This window comes from Lontra canadensis, unplaced genomic scaffold (genome assembly GCF_010015895.1).
Source record: "Lontra canadensis isolate GAN:19392208 unplaced genomic scaffold, GSC_riverotter_1.0 scaffold29, whole genome shotgun sequence".
NCBI classification, from domain to species: Eukaryota; Metazoa; Chordata; class Mammalia; order Carnivora; family Mustelidae; genus Lontra; species Lontra canadensis.
The window spans coordinates 4,728,216-4,742,038 of NW_022631023.1; the positions used below are offsets into that span (position 1 = coordinate 4,728,216).

Sequence of the window (13,823 nt, forward strand, 5' to 3'; positions counted from 1 at the left end):
CTCATGGGGATTCTGGGCTTTAGAAGATTAGGAAAGTATGTATTAAACAATGGTAACATGGTTCTTTGCAATAGGGCCGTGCAGCGCAAATCCCAAATGATCACTGCAATTTTTATTTTTGTTTACTTTTATCTTCCAAGACCATCCATGGTATTCCTCAGATTACAATTTGGGAAACAGTATGTTAGAATTTAAGGCCTCTAACGCTAATCTATATAAAAGTGGTGTTCCTTTAGACCTTAGGTTCAGTGATTAATGGTTAACTATGGGCCAGATGTTGTCCTAGGACCAAGCACCACCTACGGGTAGAACAAATCTAAGAATTCTGCTTTTCTAGAATCTAGCATATATATGTCTCAGATTTTATTGGATTTGGATTCTATTTTGTACTTCTCTAGACATCATTTTTGTCCTTTGTACTGTAAAGCAGGACACCACCATGGCCAGCTCTGTTATGGAGAAGGAAGTCCAGTATGGAGAGGGAAAGAAATGGTGTGTGTTTATGCTGGGCTGGAGGAGCATGAGGGGACCAGCCACATGGGGTCCTCAAGTGAGGCAAGGGTATCTTAGAAGGACCAGCATGGGAGGTGAGCAGGGCCAGGGCACAAAGGGCCTTCTCAGCCCATCAAGGGGTTTGGATTTTTTATTGGGATGATGTGAACCTGCTGTAATCTGGGCAGGGGGATGGTGTGACTGTGGCTGTTCTGTGCAAATGGATCATTGGATCATTGGATGGATCATTGGATGAATGAGTATGAGACACACTGGAGACTCAACCAGATCGGTAGACATGGGGACAGAGAGAAGAGGACAGATCTGGGAGATGTTTGGGGAGGATTTGGTATGTTGGTGGATAGACTGGGTGTGACAGATAACAGATGAAAGAAGGACCACCCTCAAGGATGACTACGTTGTTGTCGTAGGGAATTTAGTGGATGAACAAGGATGAACAAGGTGGAGAGAAACCGTATTATGTAATGTCATCATTCAGAAATTGATTAGCTTTAATAATAAGGAAAGCTCCTGATTGTGGGGGTGGGAGGGAAGGCCTGTTAGTCCCTTATGCTCCCCAAAAATATCTTCTGGAAGATGGCTCAAGGCCTGTTGCTCACTCCTACCTCTTTATTTTGATCACGCTGTGTCCTTTATTCCCTGTCCCCATGGGCTCTACCTGACTTACTGCACCTCGACCCCATCACTGACTTCACTCTGTTCTCAACGGATTCAGGTTGGTATAAATAAAGGCCAGTGGATGGTTTCGGCATCGGAGACAAGAAGGGAGGTAATGGGCTTTCTTCTCAACTGCCCTGCTCCAGACCCCAGAGCTAGTTTTCTACTTTTGTCTATTTTTCTGCTTTGTCCATAGTCATCCCCATCTCTCTTCTTGTTTGTTTAGTGTGTGCAGACTTCTTCTTTTTTTTTTTTTTTCTTTTCCAGGTTACTTTGTTAGTCTTTTCTTCTTTAGGAGACATTCTTCTACCCTCTTCTAAGTTTTACAATTTCCAACCTTTGGATCATTTTCTTCACTGCCTTTGATCTCCCTCCAAATATTCCTTCATTAAGGGCAGTGCGTAAATTTTCTGCTAGACTCATGCAGAGAGGAAAATAAAGTTCCATATCTTTATAAGAAAGTAAATGCGGTCAAAGACTGTCCTGGTGTTTCTTTGTAGAAATTTTATGTGCTCATGTTTCTAATTAGAACATGGATATAAATCATGTCCTTTCCATGAAGAACTTGTTTCATGCCTTGTGGTGCAGACGCCCTTCTCAGCTTCTGTTTTAAATCAACCGGAGGTGCTCTCTCCTAATGGGATAGCAGTGTTACTTGATGAAAGCCTAGTGTTTTCTCTGGTACGAGTTACCTGAAACTTGACCTTCTATTGGTTTGAACTGATGGTGGTTTGAGGAGATGTGCCATCTTGTGCAAAAGTGTTTGGAGACTAATTTTGAAAAATAAGTCTTGGCAGTGATATTTGCATGCCACATGCATGGCAGCACTGTCCACAAGAGACAAACTGTAGGAGTGGCCCAAGTGTCCACTGACGGATGACTGGAGGAATGGAATGTGGTACGTGCAGAGAGTATTAGCCTGAGGAACGGAGACAATTCTGGACCCATACTACAGCATAGACATTGAGAGGACATTCTTTTGAATGAAACAGGCCAGTCACAACATGACAAATACTGCTGAATTCCATTCACGTGTGCTCCCTAGAGAAGTCAAATTCTCAAAGATGCAGACAGTAGTGTGGGGGTGCAAGGGACTGGGCAGAGGGAGACAAAGGGGAGCTGTTGTTTAAAGCTTCAGTTTTGCAAGATCAGAAGTTCTGGAGATGGTGATGGTTTCATAGTAATGTAAATGTACTCAACACTTCTGAACTGTACTCTGAAAGTAGTTACAGTGGGGCTCCTGGGTGGCTCATTCGGTTAAGCCTCTGCCTTTGGCTCAGTTCATGATCCCAGGGTGCTGGGATCCAGCCCTCCATTGGGCTCCTTGATCAGCAGGAAGTCTGCTTTTCCCTCTCCCTCTGCCCTTCCCCACGACTCCTTCTTTCTCTCCTTTTCTCAAATAAATAAATAGATAAATAAAAATCTTTAAAAGTGGTTACGATGGTAAATTTGATATGATACCTATTTAAGCACAATTTAAAAATTTAAAAAGTGAATTCTTGCATCTTCTCCCTTTAAATAATTGCAGGGACAAATGGGAAAATTGGTTTTGTTCACAGATAAGACATAGGTGAGTCAACTAAGGAGGATCATATGCATAACCCTCTATTTCACAAACAACTTTGAAAATCATCCCAGGAATTATTTTGTTCCAGTATTTATTAAAAAGAGTGTGGTCAATGACATTGAATTTAGATTTTTAAGAAAGTCCTTAGATACTGATAAAAATGTAAGTGGTATTTCAGAGTCCATAGTCTCTCATCTGAGGGTTTAGAAGGGGCGGGGGGTGGGAGGTTGGGGGAACCAGGTGGTGGGTATTGGAGAGGGCACGGATTGCATGGAGCACTGGGTGTGGTGCAAAAACAATGAATACTGTTACGCTGAAAATAAATTAAAAAATTTAAAAAAGTAAGTGGTAGACTTATAAATTGTAATAACAGTTGAAAAATACGGTAGTAATTTTACAAGTGTCTTTTTTTTTTTTTAACACCATGGTTGCCTGAAGGGCATAGAAGTGGGGAATAAGCTACCAGAAAGCAGGGCTTTTGTTCTGTTTTGTTAATGTCTAGAACAGGAGCCTGCACAGGGTATAAGCGCCGTTGGGTTGGTGGGCTCCTCAGCCGGTCCTATGGGACTTCCCAGATGAGGAGCCCTCCTGCGTCTAGTGTGTAATTTCTTATCAGTGAGCTTCAGTTGCTAAGTATCTTCTGTCTCAGAGTGTAGAAGGTAAGCAGATTATACAGATAAAAACACTGAAAAGCAGAAGGGCAGAGAGATTTGTGTATTGTCTCCAAATAGATGAGTAACAGAGGCACCCTGCCTATTCACGACGCTGAATCAGGTGGTGTTTAGTGAGCACTTACTGTGTGCAAGCCGCATGTGTGGCTTTCTGAAGTCGCTAGGACTAAGAGAGATGCACAGCCCCCACGCTCAAGGAATGTGTAATTTGACGTGTGTGCGGAGGGGGATTGAACTACTTTCTGAGGTTGATACAGACTACCCTCTTCTTCAGTGCCTAGTCTTAGCACCAGTTTTGTGCTTTATTTTACAGGTAGCCTCCTTCAGGGCAGTCTATTATCTCAGGGAAGTTTTACCTAAAGCCGTATCCTAGAAGAATGTTTCATAAACTGTTACGTGCACACGAATCATTGGGAAATCTTATTAAAACGGGTTCTCATTCTCTTGATCAGGGCAGTGTCTGAGACTCTGAATTTCTTTTTTTTTTTTATTTTTAAAGATTTTATTTATTTATTTGACAGAATGAGAGAGCACACGCAGGGGGAGCGGCAGGCAGAGGGAGAGGGAGAAGCAGACTCTCCACTGAGCAGGGACCCCAATGGGGGGCTCAATCCCAGGACCCTGGGATAATGACCGGAGCCAAAGGCAGAGAAGCGACTGACTGAGCCACCCAGGTGTGCCCAGACTGTGAATTTCTAATGAGCTCCCAGGTGTTTCTGAATCTGCTGGTCCAGGGACCATGTTGTGGGCAGCAGGACTGTAGGTTCTCAGCCCTAACTGTACAGGAGAACCAGCCAGGTGGCTTTTTATAAATACTGGTGCTCTGTTCTTAGGGACTCACTTTAAGTAGCATCCGTAGTTTAAAAGTTTACCTAGTGACTTTAATGAGCTGCCGGTCTTGAAGACCACTGCCCTGCACAAGCCCAGGAGCCACTTGCCTGTCATCCACGTAACCAAGTCCACCGATGAGATCTGAAGCAGACCGGCATTTCCTGGGGTCCTAGGAAGGTGGGGGGGATTACCGTAAGCCAGCACCCGGCACAGGAACAAGTGTGCAGAAGTAGCTCTGCTGGGCAAATGAGTGATCATTTTCAGACATTGTAGATTATGGTGGGTGACTTGGTCCCATGGTGCCATTGGTGTCTGGTGCTCCAGCCCCTGACTTCATGGAGGAAGAAAGAGGTCTGGCACTCTGGGATAAACACTGGCAGAGGTATTGGAAAGAAAGTAGTTGAAAATGTTTATATTTGGGGCAGATGGATGATGGATAGATGGATGGGTGATGGGTGGAAGGAAGAAGGGAAGGAAGGAGGGAAAGGTGTATAGATGGGTGGATGGATAGATATATAGATTATAGATTAAATAAAATAAGAAAGAGATAAGACGAAGATCTACAGCTCAGAACGGAGGGGCAAGCATCCATGGTAACTTGCCAGGCCCTGAAGTCAGGAGAACAGACAGATGCTATGGTTGCGTCCTTTCAACAAACACTCAGCAATATAAACACGCATTTACTTTTTGGTAGTATGTTTAAGTAAAAGCAGAACCCAAGCCTTAAAAAAATTGCTTTGGGTAAAAATATGTTTCTCTGGCTAAGGACTACTATTCAGGTCCCCTCCATTTGCTTCCCAGCTGTGACAGGGTCTCCAAGAAGCACGACCTTGCCCTGCAGGTTGGGGGCAGGGGCGTGTATTTTTCCATCTGATCAGAATGCACTTTCTGGCCTTGTCCTGAGCTATTACTTTGACTGCATTATCAGATCCACATGGGAAGTGACTTTCACGTGGTTTTATCTTCCTGATTGCGTTCCTGATGTACATGTGAGGCAACGTTTTCCTCAGCAGGCCTGCTTCTCCGGCAGGTGCAGGGTTTGTGAGACAATGCATGGCCTGTGTGGCTTTGAGGGTGACCGCAGAAGGTGGCCTCTACAGATATGAAGTCCGCTCTAGGAGCTTTGCAGTGTCCCCTCTTGCAAAACACCTGCTGTTTGTTCACACGTGGCCATCCCAGGGAAGCCGGTGAGCAGGAGAACATTCCGTTAAACAGAGAGTTGGCAGACCACAGAGTTCTCAGGAACGCCTAGACGGCTCTCCAGGTACACCTGTAAGGCATGTGGAACGTGTCCCTTAGAAAGGTAGTCATTTGGATGGGTGAGCGACAAGGTGGGAAGGGAGCAGGAACAGACTGTCTGGGGCCCTGAGGGAGGAGGTGTGAAGGAGGAGGGGATGTCCCTTTCCTGGTCACTGAGTCCAGTCTTGTCCCCTTGTTCCTGCTTTGGGATTTTTTTTTCCCCATGCAGTCTCTCACCAGCATATTCTGTCCCCAGATATTCACGGGGCCTGTTTGGTCCTTTCTTGCCATTCAAGTTGTGGCTGGGAACACACCTTCCTCCTGCACCCGCCGCCCCTCCCGCAGCCACTCACCACCTCGTCTTCATGTCAGTTGCTCCCCGTGAAAGGTCTGCTGTCTGCTGATTGCTTTGCTTACTCTTGTGAAAAGGAAAGCCCCTGGAGGTAGCTCCCTTGCCATGCCCAGTGCTCCTCCCTGTACTTAAAACTGCCCTGCACGCACTAAGCACTCCCTGTTTATGTGACAATGGATGAGCGTTCCCAGTATGGCCAAAGTTCCAGAAACACAGCAACATAAAAAAAATGCCTCCACTCATAGGCCAGTAAGATGCAGGGAAGCAAACTCGGGCACCGGGACAGTGTCCACAGAGAGTGACCAGATCTTTACAAATACGATGAGAGATCCTGGGAGTCCGGTAGAAGGACCCCACTCCTCCCCTCCACGAAAGTACAGATACTCCTACAGACTTCACAGCTGGTTCTTTGTGCCCTGGTGGCATTGGGATGTGTTTCTCAGCCCATTAGAAGAATCCACTTCTCTTAGCTCAGGCTGTGGACAAGGGGTCACTTGCAGATGGAGACAGTCTTCCAAAGAAGAGGAAGACTGGCTTTGTAAGGCTGGATATGTAATTTGTGTATATGTTGTTGTCTGACAATATGCAGGCAGATTGACATCGGAACACAAATTTACAGGTACGGCATGCAATTCAAACGTGTTATATTTTATTTATTTTCCTGCAGCATTAAACTGAGTTCAGGATTTGGGCAATCATTTATACTCGTCGGGACTGTTTCGATGGCAAATGACAAACAAGAAACCAAAAGGGTATCATTGGCTCACATAGCTGAAAAGTCTAGCAGTGACCACCTTCTGGTCCAGCTGCATCAAGGTGTTCAAGTGACTCTGATGGGAGCACTTCTCACTCTTGCTGTTGGTCTCACTGCACTGGGATTTCCTCTGGGTTAGACTGGCCCCTCGGCAGGCTGGGGCAGCACACTCCTTCCTGCCAACAGCAAGAAGCTCAGCACCTGAGGGAAAGATCCTTCTTTCTCTAGTCCCTGAGATGGGCTCACGTCATGTGCCTGTCTGTGTGGGCCCATCATGGTGGCAGTGTTGGTCCTGCATACCTGATGGACAGCCCCTCACAGGAAAGCCCAGATGCTCTTACCTTGAGAGGGACAGGTGGATGTCTTGAAAGAAAATGACAGATGCCCACAAACCAGGGTTTAAGGGACAGGAGGAGGAGAGTGTTGGCCATGTGAATTAGCCATGATGTGTGGGATGGCCCGCGCATGGCCAGGTGGCCACGGGCACTTGTGCTGACAGGCCACACACAGACAGACAGACAGACACACACACACACACACACACACGTACCATTGACAATCAAATGTGTTTGAACCCTATGTGTTCCTGAACCCCCTGAAGATGGGCTTCTGATGAGTACCTTGGCACTCTGCGGCTATTTTCTTTTTTCTATTTACTGCCACTTTCACTGAGTGCCTTGGAAGGGAGCTAAGCCAATTCCAATGGTATATTCTGGGGGTAAAGCAAACCTTGGGGACGACTCGACCTGCTACCTTTTCTCTGGTTGTGCATTTGGAGGTAAGAGTAGGACTTGTGTTCACAGAGACACAGCGCTCTCCTCTGCTCTCAAACTCAAATGCGCCACTTTCAATGTACAGCATGGAACGCGTTCGGTTAAAAAAACACACATGTTCAGATGGACATATCTGTCACAAAATTCATTTTGATAGATGATAAATAAAGGGAAAAAGGCCAAGGAACTGAAGGATAAAAGGTAGCCAGGATCATACCTTTCAAGAAAGAAACGGCCATGAACTTCCTTTTGATGTTAGTTTCTTATGTAATTGTAGGTGCTCATAAATTCTAAAGCTTTCGTCTCTTTACAAATTTTTTTTTTACAACTTAATGCCATCAGTTTTACATTTTTAGGATATCTCCGTAACACGTACCTTGTGCTACTTCACAGGGTCTCCCAAGGGAGTGATGACATGATTTTATGCTCTCATCCTATGTGCATAAGTACTCTGAAAAAATGAGACTATCTTCCTTGGACTATTCTGAGTGATAAATATCTCAATCTGATTGCCTTATTTCTTCCAATATTTACTTACTATCTTGTCTACCTTTATTTACCAGGCGAGGAACTTTTGCTCAGAGAATTGGCCCAGTTTTGGAAAATGGCGTAGGACACCGTCTGTTTTCACATTGCATTCTGTCCCTTTGGGGACATTTAGAGCAGAGATCTTGCTACAGCAGAGGTGCCTGTGGTCTCCTGCCTGTCCCTCCCTCCTTTCCTGCCTGATAATCCCCAATGTTTCTGTACAGTTTGAGGTATGTCCATTTTGTTAGGAAAATCTATTGTCATTAATTATTTTAACAGCCTAAACTCCATTAAAAGCAAATAAGCAAATCAACATTGTTCCCATGTATACTCAGAAAGGTGCGTTTGTTTTCTAGACCTGAGAAGACAAAGTAAATTCATATAGTTTTTCATATTAGTTGTAAAACCTTTCAAATTGGGATTTTATCTGTCTTCCCCCTCGTCTGCTCTATGCCTGACACAAGACTGGCATTCGGTGAGGACGGTTTTCGATGAGACAAATGGCGAGGGAACAAACACGTTGCAACTAAACAGAAAAGAGAATAACAAAACAGGCTTTTCTGAGACAGAGGTTTATCCTTTGTCACATTTTATTCATTCTTTTCATAAATAATAATGTTAGAACTAGGGTCCCACTGATATTTTTATGCATGTTTTCATACTGCACAATATAGTTATGAGTCCATAAACCGCAGAAGCTATTACTTGTTGGGCTTAAAAATGTATAGAAATGCTATCACACACATGAAGACTCACCCTTAGGTTTCTTATAAATCATTTCTCTAAACCCTCTCTATTTTTTCTACAGAAACTGTGCAACCAAAATATTGTGCTTCCCAGTAGAGGGTTGGTGAGTCTGGGGGGCACAAATGTAATCAGGGTCCAGAAGTGTCTGTCCTTGGGCTCAAAGTAAACTGGGTTATGAAATTAGCCTGGAGGGGAGAGAGGATGATGTCAGATCCTAATGCGATAACATTGCCATGAGTTCTCCTGGCAACAGAGCAGGCTACTTCCCCCCTCCCCCCCGCCCATCCGTTATTGAGATGTCTTTTCCTTTTGTCGTTAAGTTTCTGTCCTTGCTGGTTTGGCTTTGAGGGCAAGTTTTTTTGTGGTCCCTCTGATCGAGAACATTTCAGGGCGGGGGGATTCTTTGGGTCACTGGACACTATGTGTTCTTAGCCCTGTCCAAACCTTGGGAGCTAAATGTGTTTCAGAGTTTCTTGGATTTCAGACAGGCGACACTGTGCACATCCCCAGTGTTTTCTACACTCGCCCCACCGACCCCTGGTGGAGCACGGGGCCCGACTGCCAATACTTCTGTGCAGCAGAACTCTGGAGTTTTCTTTCTGAGTGGGATAAACAAGGACCAAATGGAGTCTTCTGTCAATTCAGTCCAGGTTTTGCTGGCAAGTGAATCATGAAAATTCTTTTCTCCATTTTTGGAGATTTTTCCATTGTAGAATTGGAGATGAGAGATTGTAGATGTTTGTGATTGTGATTATGATTATTTAATCATAAATTCACACACTTTCTGGCCAGTTGATGACCTCATGCCCTATTTTCCAGCTGACTCAGATTCCCACCTCCCTCCTTAGACCCCCACCGTACCCCCCACCCCTTCCTTCCTTTCCTTCCTTCCTTCCCCTTTCCTTCAATCCCTCCCCTCTTTTCCTCCCTTCCTGTTCTCTGGTTATTTCATTAAGATTTGGAGAAAGGCAGCAGTGTATATGGTCTTTAAGGACTCAGGTTTGCAGTCAAACAGCTCTGTGACCCCATTCTGTTTCTGCTACTCCTTGCCTGTGCCTCCTGAGGACGTGCTTCCTGAGATAACCATCACAGCTCTCTCCTTGGGGGTATCGCGAAGACACAACCAGGTGATGGGCGTCTTCATGCTTAACATGGTTCCCAGCATACAGCTGGCGCTCAGTGAATAACATTCCTGTTCTCACACCCCATACAACATCGCATCACATTTGTTCTTTTCTGTTAAGCAGTGGATTTACTCACAGTTGATTTTTTTAAAAATTGTGAAATGAATTTGGTCTTTGCTTATATGTAAGTTATTTTGAAAATATTTTCTGAAAATATTATCCATAGTGGTTACCTTTATCAGCCTTAGCTTTAAATGTGATGTGAGGGGTTATTGCAAACAGCCATGACTGACCACATAAGGGTGCAAAGCTGCCGTGGCCTGTGAGTTATGGATGGTTGGATGGTGGATGGATGGGTGGATGGATGGATGGATGGATGGATGGATCGATAGACAGATATGGATAAATGATAAATAAGTGATGGGTAGATAGATTGATGAATGATGGGTGGACAGATGGATGGGTAGCCGGATGGAGAGATGATAGATAGGGATGGGTGGCAGCCAGGTGATGGGTGAGTGGATAGATGGACAGATATTCACCTGAATCCCCACTGGTTGTGAACAGGAAGTGCCAAGACATACCATGTCTATTTCCTCTGAACTGGAGCACACTGGAGAACCTTTCCAAAAGGGGAAAGGAAGAATCCATGTTGGCAGAAGTCATTTCTTTGCTTGAAAATCGTAGTCTTGCCAGAGACTAATTGCCTCCATTTTTGTCCAATGGTTAGACCCAGGTACGTGTTTTCGATCCTGTAGGACACTTTGGCAGATCTCTGCAGGCACGCGCTGCTGACGGCTCTTTTCCTCTCCTGCTGAAGCCTCCCCCCGCCCCCCGCCCCCCGGCTCCGTTATTTCAAGATGCTTCCTCTCATGTCCAGAGGAGCACTTAGAATCTCAAGTTGGCTATCGCAGGGGCTTCCAGACAGAGCCTCGTTTGGCCTATTACCCAACAGACAGGGTGAGTGCGTGCAGCCTCGGCGACTCCGTAGTCATGTCTGTAACTAAAATCTGTATTATCTTTAGGACTAATGTCTTAAATTTGTGATCTTATTTGATTCTTTATTTGCCAATTTGAATGTTATGGTTGATTACAAGTACATAATAAGACCCTTTCTGTGATTGGCATTTTCATTTTTCGGGGTAAGTAGAGTGCCTCTTGATGTGTTTTTAGTTGTCTTCCCTTTCCCCCCAAATTCCTTTCACTGGTCCTTCTGTACACACACTGCTGGGGCGTCTCAGGGGGACCGGCGTCTCCTTGTTCATGTTCCAGACTTGAAAGTAGTATTCAAACGCAGCCGTATTTTACAGATTGGCAATTTTGCTATAATTAAGCTTCATGAATATGAAGATTCTTGCAGAATTCCCACGATGCCCCATGGTGCGGATTTGCAATAAAACTCCTTCTCAGCTCACTGTGCCCTATTAGAGTGTCAGTTTGGCTCAGTGGCAACGTGATGTTTACTCCTAGGAAGGGCACACCACATATTAGATCATTTTTAAACCTTGGCAGAAGTGGTCGGAGAGGCACATTTGTTCAGAGGGCTAAACAAAACAAAACAAAACAGCCCTCCTCCCAAACCCCCAGAAGATCAGTATCTTCACAGACCCGGGGATATTTGGAAATTAAATGTTGAAGTTATGGACCTGGGAGGAGGTGACATTGCGGAATAATAGAACACGGGTCATTCCGCAAACCCGTGCTATGTTTTCTTCTGCTGGGATTGGCTTTGCCCCTGCAAGGTCTCAGAAGGAGCCAGCTTCTCCGGATTGCGGCGAGCCCCTTCTTGCTGGGGATGGCTCTTTCGTGACAGCTCCCCGCAGGGAAGCCCACCCGACCAGTGAGTTCCCAGGAACAAGCATCTTCTGACTCGGAGATCAGTGTCAGCTTGTTCCTTTATTTTATTTACTTTGCAAATAGGTGATACATTCATAACCCCAAACTCAAAAAGTATTTTAAAACATATCTAAAGGAAATTCTAGCCCCACTGCAGACCCTTACTCCAACTCCCAGGTATGCATACCCACCCTCCACTAGGTACCCCTTGTAATTCCATTCGTTTTCTGTCCTTCCAGAAGTCCCCATGCACACACGAACAAATGCACACGCATTGCTTCACACACCAGAGTGTGCCCATCAGCACGGCACGGCTCTTGGAGGAGCACTCCCTAGTCTAATGGCCACATTCGAGAAGGCCTCTTTCTGTCCGTCCGTGGGAGCTCCAGGAAGTCGTGGCTGTGCTGTTTGAGGTCAAATCCTCAGCCCCTTCTTTGCATCTCTCTCCTGTTCTCAGCCAAAAATAAAACCCTGGACTTCATCCACTTCACTTTTTTTTCTTGCCATTTGAAAGGCACTTGAACTAGCCCCCTGATGTTTCTTTTACCATCTCTTACATTTTAAAAAGAGTTGTTCTCTGTTTTCTCTGCTTTTATTGTCTGCAAAAATGGCCTGAATAATTAGGCCAACAGAGAATTGCATCTTAAGGGCTAATTATTGATGTATTCCTCACGTCAGCCCGAAAGTAACCTCTGGGGGTAGAAGACGAGACAGAGCATCTCTGCCTGGGGACGGATGTTTCTCACGACTCTGGAGGCTTTGGTCCACCCAAGGTCATGTGAAGGTGACTTAGATACCCTTCACGGTGGCTTAGAAAGATGATCACCCTGTGTAGATCTCAAATCAACCCACTCCTGCACAAAACTTTCTTATATTGCAAGATTTGGCTAAAATAGAGTCATTGAGAAAACTTTAAAATGTTTTACTAAGCAATACAAAGTTTTACTAATAAAATTTATTTAATTTTTAAAATAGTAGCTTCTTTTTTTTTTTTTTTTTTTTTTTTCTGATAGACATAGCACTTGGTGGGGGGCTATCCCTGCTTTGAGGAGTGACATAAAACAGTGTTTCCTAAGGCCCTGACACATAGTACTTTCAACTCAGATCTACACTGGTTAAGATAAGACAACATTAGGGACATCCCACCCTCACTGCTTTACTTAAACTGAGCTGAGAGGGTCCTGTTGCCTGCTTTCCTCACTGTGGGTGTGGAATGACCAGGCTGGGTGTTTTGTCCCCATGTCCCATATAATTAAACTTCAGCTTTTAAATTGCCAGCCCCAAAGACAGCTAGGAAGAAAAATTATATTCTTGCCTTGTCATTGTCTCGAGGTGGGAGCCACAACACAAGTGGCAGGGATTGCCCACAGAATGATCTATTTTGCGCTCCCGCGGGCTTATGCCGACAGTCCTTGTATGGAAGCATGGAGCAGCACGTTTCCGCTTTCCCTGTCAACTTGAGGCCGGGAAAGGACACCCAGAGCCCATGTGACAGTGCAGCTTCTAACAGAGCAAGTGAAAAGAGCTTTCACTCAGGCTCAGCGGGGCTTGGCAATGAGGTGTGCCAAAACAGATGGAACGTTTTCACCTTAGGATCTTCAAGGGACTTGGGAGGAACCTGGAAGTCCTTGGTGTTTGTGTGTGAAAATAAAATAAAAACTCTAAAAAAGGATAGACGGTAACCTTTGAAAGGGGGAAAGAGAACAAATGTAATGAGAGTGATATTTACCTTCCTGACGAAGGGAACAAGTGAGAGGCATAATCCTTAAGTGTCTGATTCTAGCAGAATGTCGACAGGCCTGTGGGGTGTCTGGGGTTGTGCACTGCATAAACACAGGAGCGAGAGTCTGTCCTCCTCCACCTGCTTCCGAGTCTGCTTAAACTAGTGATCACATAGTATAAGCATGGATTCCTGCGGTTACATCCCTGTCTGGACTGAGCACCTCGGTGGCAGAGATGATGATTTCATTCCTAAGGTTGCTTCTTAACCCCTGGACCAGATTCTGGTCCTTAACTAAATGTGGTCTGCAGAGTCATTGATCCTAGAGATGCCCACGTCCTCATTTCCAAGACCTGGGACAGTGTTAGTTTATACACTGAAAAGGACTTTGAAAATGGAAATAAAGCTCTTGAGATGGAGAGCGTACCCTGGATTATCTTGGCAGTCCCGTGTAATCACAAGGGTCTAAGGAAAGAGGGGGCAGCAGGGTCAGACTCAGAGGGATCCAAGG

At 45.1% G+C, this 13,823-nt stretch overlaps 1 protein-coding gene across 1 annotated transcript in view; it reads left to right on the plus strand.

The window, feature by feature from the left end:
- The window catches only part of DSCAM (DS cell adhesion molecule), a 655,321-nt gene that overhangs the window by 78,379 nt on the left and 563,119 nt on the right, over window positions 1-13,823 (plus strand). The gene's annotated exons all lie outside the window — the stretch shown is intronic.